This window comes from Macaca nemestrina, chromosome 17, assembly GCF_043159975.1.
Source record: "Macaca nemestrina isolate mMacNem1 chromosome 17, mMacNem.hap1, whole genome shotgun sequence".
NCBI classification, from domain to species: Eukaryota; Metazoa; Chordata; class Mammalia; order Primates; family Cercopithecidae; genus Macaca; species Macaca nemestrina.
The window spans coordinates 79568205-79577320 of record NC_092141.1 but is presented as its reverse complement, the minus strand read 5'-3'; the positions used below and the strand labels follow the sequence as shown (position 1 = coordinate 79577320).

The window sequence follows — 9116 nt, the reverse complement described above, 5'->3', positions numbered from 1 at the left end:
CACTATTCTCAGGGTTTGTAGTAAGGGTTTTTTATACAACCATTCTCTCCTTTATACCTAACAATAGTAGTCTTGAGTTCAAGTTGACAATCAAATTCATGAGACACACAATAGTCTTCACCTAACACCAAGTTTACTTGGTGTTGAGAAAGAATAAAGACTGACAAAAATAGAGCTCATACAGAGAAAGCAGTGCAGTGGTCACGGAACTTCCAGGCACAATTGCCATCATCACGTCACCCTACATGGAAGACATGTATGACTGGAAAGACCATACAGGCAGGCATGGATCACCTTTGTTCAGGGAAGCCATAAGTTCTAGGTCCCATCAACATTCATACCTTTTAAACCAGTGGTCTCCAACCTTTTTGGACCAGGGACCAGTTTCATGGAAGACAATTTTTCCACAGACTGGGATAGGGGAAGGGTTTCAGGACGACTCAAGGGCATTACATGTATTGTGTACTCTATTTATATTATTACATCATAATATATAATGAAATAATATCTACCTCACCATCACGTAGAATCAGTGGGAGCCCTAAGCTTGTTTTCCTACAACTAGATGGTCCAGTCTGGGGGTGATGGGAGACACTGACAGATCATCAAGCCTTAGATTCTCATAAGGAGCGCACAACCCATATCCCTCGCATGCACAGTTCACAACTGGGCTTGTGCTCCCATGAGAATCTAATGCCACTGCTGATTTGACAGGAGGTGGAGCTCAGGCAGTAATGCCAGCAATGGGGAGTGGCTGCAAACAGAGAGGAAGCTGCACTCCCTCACCCATCACTCACCTCTTGCTGTGTGGCCTGGTTCCTAACAGGTCATGAACTAGTATCAGTCCATAGCCCAGGGATTGGGGACCCCTGTTTTAAACCACACAGCTCGCTCAACCTCGGGGTACGTAACTAGTGGTCGTTCTGTGATACAGCTGCATCTCATCAATATCCATCTTTTCCCTTTCATCTCCTAAGTACCACTGGTTTCCATAGTTCTATGTATTTTTTAATCTCTTCAATTTCCTTATTTTAAATCCCAGTTTCTAAGAGTTATAGGCACATGGACATTTTTTTTTTTTTTTTTTTTTTGAGACAGGGTCTCACTCTGTCACCCAGGCTGGAGTGCAATGACATAATCTTGGCTCACTGCAACCTCTGCCTCCCAGGCTCAAATGATCCTCCTGCCTCAGCCTCCCAAGTAGCTAGGACCACAGATGTGTGCCACCACGCCTGGCTGAGCATTTTTCTTCCTTTTTTTTTTTTTTTGTAGAGATGGGGTTTTGCCATGTAGCCCAGGCTGGTCTCCAACTCTTGAGCTCAAGCGATCCTCTTGTGTTGGTCTCCCAAAATGCTGGGACTATAGGTGTGAGCCACTGTGCCTGGCTGGCATATGGATTTTTTTATGAAGGAGCTTCAAGAGGAAATTTTTATCAGTCATTTGTTTTTGCTTCTAAATTTTGCTCCTAAATTTCTAACTCACATGGAGGCTTAGGTTACTTCTCAGGGTTCCTTGTCTCTTTGTTTCCCTTTCCAATGGGAGCACACAGGTCTGCAAGTACTACTGCATTTCCAACTAACCCAGGAAGCGTTAAGCTGCTCTACGTGAAATTTCCCCACAGCTTCATTGCCCAGGTTTCTTCTCAGTTGACTCACCACTCCAGGTATTCAGAAATGTATAAATGAATGTTGACTACTGGACACCACTCATCCAAATACGGTAAAGGTACCTGACATACATCCCTGGGACTATCTCAGTCTCATTTAGTTGGCCTAGTTATTTCAGCAATCGAGTGCATAAATATGCCCCATCCAAATTAGACCATGTAAACCATTCACACTCAAAAGGGTTTCTCTCATTCTTGGGCTGGGTCAGGCTAACCATAGTGCTGCTTGCTGAAGGCAGCCCCGGGATAAATGGTGTTTCTCTTGCCTATGGGAAGGATAAGTGCCTCCAACACAAGGCGAAGCTCGAAGTAGAAATACGCAGACACAGGACAGGCAGGGTGAATAATGTTCTCTAAACTTTCACTATTCCGTGAGAAGTTTGCTTAGGCAGGATATGTCTAGCCTCATCACGGGTCATTGATATGTAAATGTAGTTACTAAATTCCTGCCTCCTTTCATATGTCTAGAGGATTTGGAAAGAAACAAGCATTATCCAACATATTTCTGAGGGCTCAAGTTTCCTTTTTCAGGTATACTAGCAGGAGAAACATGATGTTTTTGCAGGCCGAGTTTTGGGGGAAATTGCATATCAAAGGCCTCGTACCCCTCCCTGGTGATCCAGCTCAGCTCATTGCTGCACTGCATACAGGAGAGCCATCTAGGTCACCCAGGAAACCAACTAGGTTGGTTTTCCCCAATAATCTCCTAAAGTGTCCATTGTGGAAAATGTGCTGTCCTCTTCAGGAACCTGACCATCATCATAAACTCCCACCAACCCTTGACCCTGGCACGTGCTGCTTTCTATATATCCTGGCAGCCAAACCAAATATAATTTAATCTGTATGCTCTGCGAGCAAATGGAGACGCTCTCAATTGCTCTCCAGAAATTGTATTGGTTGTTGAACAATTTAGTACATTAAACGTTGTATTTTTAGGATGAGACAGACAGGTGGCAAATTATTTTTTCACCTAATGAGGATTTGGTCTTTTCAAATTATATCTCCCAGTATGTAAGATTTGAAAAGCAGCCACCCAGAATTTGCCAGTTAAAAAAATTAGGTATCTCTACATCAATCAGCTAATACTTCATGAAACGCTAGAACAGACCTTAGTATTATTTCCCTGCCTTTTTCCCACTCATGTATTCCATACATTTTTATATTTATTAAAATATTCTATGCAATACATTTGCTAGGAAATTACATTTTCAGTCGAATTTCTTTCATATGTAGTCCATCTTAAGGCTTACAAGTTGCTTTTACATGAATTATAATTTTGTGCCTTCCTCAACTACCCTACGAGTCAATGCAAGGCAACTATTGCTTTCACTTTACGAGAGAGAAAACTAATATTTCAAAGTGACAGACCTGGGAACTAGAACTCAGTAGTGAAAAATAATAATACTGGAATAGAAGATTCTTACATAGTGTATCTAGTGAAACAGACATTACACTGCTTCCTACTGAACAGAAAACTGTAAAAGATAAATGATTATAATTTTAAAAATTTTAAAAAGAAACATCAGTGATTAAAAGACTTCCAGCAAATATGAGTAGATGGCGCACACACACACACACACACACACACACACACACACACACAAAAAAAAAAAAAAAACCCAGACCTGACCTCAGAAACAGGAAAAAAGAAAGGAAATTGTGCAGCACGGTAAGGTTTACTCTATGCTGCATTTTCGTTATGCCATTGTTTAATTTTTTTAGTCAAAGCCATTCATCTTCCAGGGGATCAAATAAGCTGGGTGGTAAAAAAAACAGATGGAAGCAAGGGAACAGCGTTATGGGGTAGAGGGTGGTGGGGAGTTTGGTAATTCAGGCTGGTGAGATTTGTTGCTTCAATCTCACCACAATGATCAAGGAAAAATATTGCTTTTCATACGAAGTGAAAATCAGAAATGTGGGCTTCCTCTTAGCAGCACTGCGCACTGGGGATTCTGTGAAAGAAAACCAATTCTCCTTTACTCGAAGATCCATATCGGTTTCAAAGCCATTTATTTTTCTTTTCCTCTCAATATAACAGGTAGTACGGATGGGGTGAATTATCAATATAATATCTATTTCTAGAAGCACGAATTTGTAGCTACTTCTGGCATAGTAGATTACAAAAAGGAGTCTGAAGTAACAGATATAAAATTTATTTTACTTCGCCCCACTCATACATACGAATGCTTCTGTGTACTATTAAAATTACTGCAAAGTTCTGTTCTAACTAATGTAAATTTCCCATCTGAAGACTACAAATGACATTCATGATTGTTAAGAGTATGAACACATTTTTCTTCTCTTCCATATTAGAAATGGGGCAGGGTTTTCAGATAAGGCAGATTATTTCCTTAACAGTACCTCCACTCCTTCAGCAATATTATAAAAAGGTATTCTTTTTGGGGGGTGCAGATTAACTGAGGCCTTTTTCCTGGTATGCTTATGTCAATGAATTGGTTTCCTGACCCACTTTATACATCCAAATACAATTTGAAGAAGTTCGGGCAGAGGTACAGGAAATATGGAGTCTCTTGCCTCCCAGAGGCTAATTTACATGGAAAAGCCCATTTAAACCAGAAAGAATGAAGACATTTTTCATTGGCAAGTTATAATACCCTATTATGAAAGTGAAAATCCTATATATGACGCAGGATTTTATAATGCAATGCATCTTGTGAGTACTTTCAACATCTGACCAGCTCTTAGAAACTGTCTTAACAAATGTTGCTAAACTAGACAGGGATAAAAGCTGGTTTCAAAATGGGAAGGGTATTTAAATGGAGACTAATTTTTTCAGTGTCAATAAAAATGTGAATTTATGACTTGAGTTTTATGTTGCTTCCCTAAATAATTGTGGAAATTCTGGTAATGAATATTTGGACATTGAAAAAAGCTCTATTATGACGAAATAGAAAGTAATTTATTACAGGTTTCCACCCAATTAAAACATTCAAGTGTCTGAAACTATAAGCCTGTTATTCATATTATAGCTGTTGTTTATCCCAATTGGAAAGACTGAAACAAGTAAAATTTCTTTAATTAAGAGTCACTGATTAGATCCCTTATGCAAGACTTTTCTCAGCAAATGAGATAAAATTCTCTCAGCCACTAATGTTTAATCTACACCACTCATTCCAATTCTGAGACTGCCATTGACGTCAGTAGAAATCCTTGATACGAAATAAAAATATGTAAAAACGAAGAAGTATAAAAGGACTCTGTATATTCCATGTTTATAGTACGTTACAGATGTATGTACAGGGCTCTTTGCAAATTGGTCTACTTAAATGTGTGCTTTCGCTTGTACAAACACAGTTTACTTATAAGATGAATTAAGTACCATTAAGGAAAAAAAAAAAAAAAAAAAAAAACCTTTCAGTAACTATAAGTACCTTGAATTTTCCTTCTTTTCTGAGTATCATCTCTAACCCTGGAAACATTTTTTCATGAAGTTGCATCCAAATATTTGTTTAAAAGTGACCCACAGTTTCCACCTAATGACACAGTAAAGTATTGGCACTGAGAAGTCCTTATTTAAATGAGACACTAGAACATGGCTCAGTGTTACTGACACATTATTTTTAGAGAGGAAATTTTCTACCTTGAAAAGTACTTAAAATAGTAGATAATTTCCTTTTGTTAGGATCAGAGAGAACTATATATTTGAGAAAAATTATACTTCTAGAAAGTTGTTTAACTGAAGGAATAACATGAGAGATAAATGCAAAATTTTAACGTGATGGTAACTTGGCACTGCGGAAAATTAAAGCCTGCATTTATTGTCAAAAGTTTAGGGACATCTTATAACGTCAAATGTGTTCAGACTTAACGGTTGAGATTTTTCTAGAATCGTAATGAACCATTTTAAATCCATCTTCATTCCAATTGTAAGTTAGGAAGTCTCCTTTGCTATGTATGTGATCTCAGAAGTTATTCAACCTCTGATTCTCACCACCCTTAACTATAAAAATAAGGATATCATAATATACCTCAGAGGGTCACTGTGATGATTAGATGGGTAAAGCACACAGCCAGGTCATTTTGTTTATATATAGTATGCATGCATTAATTAACTATGTCTAGTCATATTTTCAGACCTGAGCACGTAGTGTATTTTCACATCTCTCAGATAAAGAATGTCAAATGTTGGTATGCTCTTTGACAATGTATTTTAAATATCATTTTGTCTCCATAATCTGAATTTTTCCAGTAAAAGCCTTTTTTTTTTTTCCAATAAAATGCCCAGATCATTGTCTCCGTTTCCGATTAGTAAAATACCCTTAGTTTAAGCAACAGCCAGTGTCCATAGAGTAAAACTAACAAAAAATGTTGGTAGCTAACCTATTTCACATGTGGCAACCACAATTACATTTCATACTGGAGTTTGTTTGCTTTATTTTTGCCTGCCCTGAATGGATTCCACGGTAGCTGGGAACTTGCAAAATTATTGCCAGTTATAACTAGAGGAAAAAATATATTGAGTTTAACTTCATTACAGCTACAGCACTTGTATCAACAGGGCCTGGCATAAAATGGGAAAGCTGCCGAAATTCATCAAGTGACGTTACTGTTTAGAATAGGTGGTGGGGACCGTTGCCGCTCCTGGTTCCAGATCTTCTACTGACCCTGCTTCTGTGGTCTTCTGTCTCAGCAGGCTGTCAAGTCAGAGACTGAGTGCCTGAGCGGGCATGGACCATGAAGGAGAGGAATCTAACACACCGAGGTTGGAGCCAGCCAGTCTGAGGAAGTCAGAGATGGCAGGAAGAAATGGTAAGTATGTACGTCTAGGCAGGCTGGCAAGATCCAGGGTGAAACAAGTTAACAAAGGAGTATTAGTGACCAAATGTAAACACTTATTCTAGTTCAGCACATTTAATTTAGACATGTGTTTATTCCTTAAGTATTTATTGAGTGCCTGATATTTATAAGGCACTGAATTTATGGCATTGATGTAGACTAAGGCAGGGTTCCTCAGCTTCAGTGTCATTGATCCTTTGGGCCAGGTAATTCTTTGTTGGGAGAGGTGAAGGCCTTTTCTGTGCATGGACAGATGCATAGCAAGCATCCCTAGCCATTACTCCCTATATGTCAATAACAAGACCACTCCCCAGTTGTGTCAACTAAAAAATGTCTCTAGATATCGTCAAACATAGCTTGGGGGGCAAACTCTTCCCCCACTGGAAGTCACTGGACTGGAGGGACCAGAAATAACATCCTTACACTGGAGTCTTCAGGAGCGTAGAAGAGCTTTACTTTTAGAGCTCTGGTTGCTGAAGCTGGTATGCCATCCTGGGCCCACATTATATCCAGAAAGTTTTCTGATAAAAACAGGAGAATCCTTTTCCTCTGGGATCCTTAATAGTGACTCATAAAAATTTCACCAGATAAGCAGGTATAACATGCAGAGTTTCTCCTTCTCTCAAGCTAATCTTGCATTAAAGATATTTCTTAATGCCGTCATTATATTGTCCACTCGAAATAACTGGAGATCATGTAATGCTGAACTTCGGGATATTGACTTTGTATGAAACTGGGCTTTCAGAGAGGTGAGAAATCACTTGAGTAATTGGAAACGAAAAGTGTAGAAAAAGAATCTAATTTAAGATAAATAGTGTGATCAAATTCGCTGTGATAAGGGGGACTGACTAAAGAGAAATGCGCATGTTGGAGAATAATGAGAAATAACTTTGGAAATAGAAGCTTGGTGAATCCCAAGAAATTGAGCATGCAAGTTAACCAAAACACCTCCACAGCAGTTTGTCCTCTTGATCTTGACACAGAAAATCCCTGAAGGAAACACTTAATTCAGGACATTGACTCCTTGAATTGAAGCTCAACCAGCTTTTAAATCTCCAGACATAATCTCCAAGCAGTTCAGTCAAAACCACTATCACCATGCTGGGGGATCTGATGTCACTTCCATCATGGAGGAGAAACCTGAGCCTGACTGCACTGGACTTTCTGATCAGTTCACATAAGAGGCCCCGGTTCAAGGCTAACAATATCTGACATGTAAAGTAAATACAGTTTGCAGCCTGTTTGTTGCAACAAGCAGGACTGCAAGCTGAGAAGAGTCCATGCGCTGGGATCATGTGAGCACAGTTCTCCATTATGATTAATGAGGAAGTTGAATTGCAGTGCCGCCACTCTGAGAATAGTGGCTGTCAAAAGAATTCAACACAAAAAGCTGTAAAACAGAACATTAAAACAAGCACTGGGCTGAAATGTACCTCCAGGGGCAGAGAAGGGGCGGGTGGTGAGGTGAGTTAATTTGTTTTTATTTGTAGGTCTCATTCCAAAAGGTGATGTTTGGTTTTACCTCCTGAACTGGTGCTGGAGAAGAGACATGGCCCATGAAACAGCGGTGGACCTTTCCAAGCAGAACTAGAAGACATTTGTCAGAGTTCCAGACATTCGCGAACAACTCCCCAGATTCCCTGAGCTTGTTGTCATTAAAAGTAGGTTTAAGGCTGATGAAAGCTCCCAGGTCAGTAGCCTCTGAAAATTGTAGTTTAACAGCAGGGAAGATACAGCAACTACACCCTCCAGTAGAAAGATAACGCCCCTTTCTTCCAGGCATGGCCCCCTGCTGAGCCCTAGGCTTTTGGCAAGGGATTTCAACCTCGATTTGCTGGATCCTAGGGGAAGAGAAAGTTATTCCAACTTCATGACACATTCATGCTAGACCTTTATTTCTATAAAACGGCCACTGCTTGTCAGTGACCCTTAAGGTGTCTAATGAGGAACAGGAAAATGAGGAGCAGGAGTTCGCATATGTGGAGAAATACACAAAACAGAAGCTGTGAGTTGATGCAACTGCTAATATATATATAATATAACACAGTGCTTCCAATAAGACTAACAGGTCCTTCCTCATCTTAAATGCTCACAACTTCCCATCAGGCTAAAATCGTCCAACAGCTTCTTCCTTGTATAGTCTTTTTTTTATTAGTAGATTATAGTTCTTTAGAAAATTACTGATACATTTCACCTTTTCTCAAAAATAATTTATTATTTTTACCAATAACGGCTTTAGAGCTATACAATAACTTGTTAGCAGATTGTAGTTCTTTGGAAAATTACTGATCAATATCACCTTTTCCCAAAAATCATTTATTATTTTTACCAAAAATGACTTTAGAGCTATACAATCACAAATGGTGTTGTTTGCATTTCTTTGCTCTTCTCCAAACTGAAAACTTAGGCGTCAATATCATTTTCTGATTTTTAAAGTCTCCTCTTTTTAGTGTTTTCATTTGAAGTGTTTTTCTTTAGTCTTAATAATCTGTGCCTAACAACTCATGTGCTGAGTAAATACTCTGTCCATGTTACTTGACTCCTGGTGCACACTAGGATATATTTCAAAAATCCTTACCACTTTTTTTAGAAGGCTATGGTTTATATTATTTATATTAATTGGTTCATTCTTTATTAATTGAATGACTAATGA

At 38.9% G+C, this 9116-nt stretch overlaps 1 long non-coding RNA gene across 2 annotated transcripts; it reads left to right on the top strand.

Moving 5' to 3' along the window:
* Positions 1–708: 708 nt before the first annotated feature.
* Positions 709–8693, top strand: LOC105469074 (uncharacterized). 2 transcript variants are annotated; one of them, XR_979776.2, is made up of 3 exons: positions 709–903; positions 6318–6436; positions 7954–8693. It is a non-coding gene; the product is annotated as an uncharacterized lncRNA (long non-coding RNA). The 2 variants fall into 2 exon arrangements; XR_979777.2 differs by having other exon boundaries at positions 714–903; positions 6321–6436.
* The last annotated feature ends 423 nt before the right edge of the window (positions 8694–9116 follow it).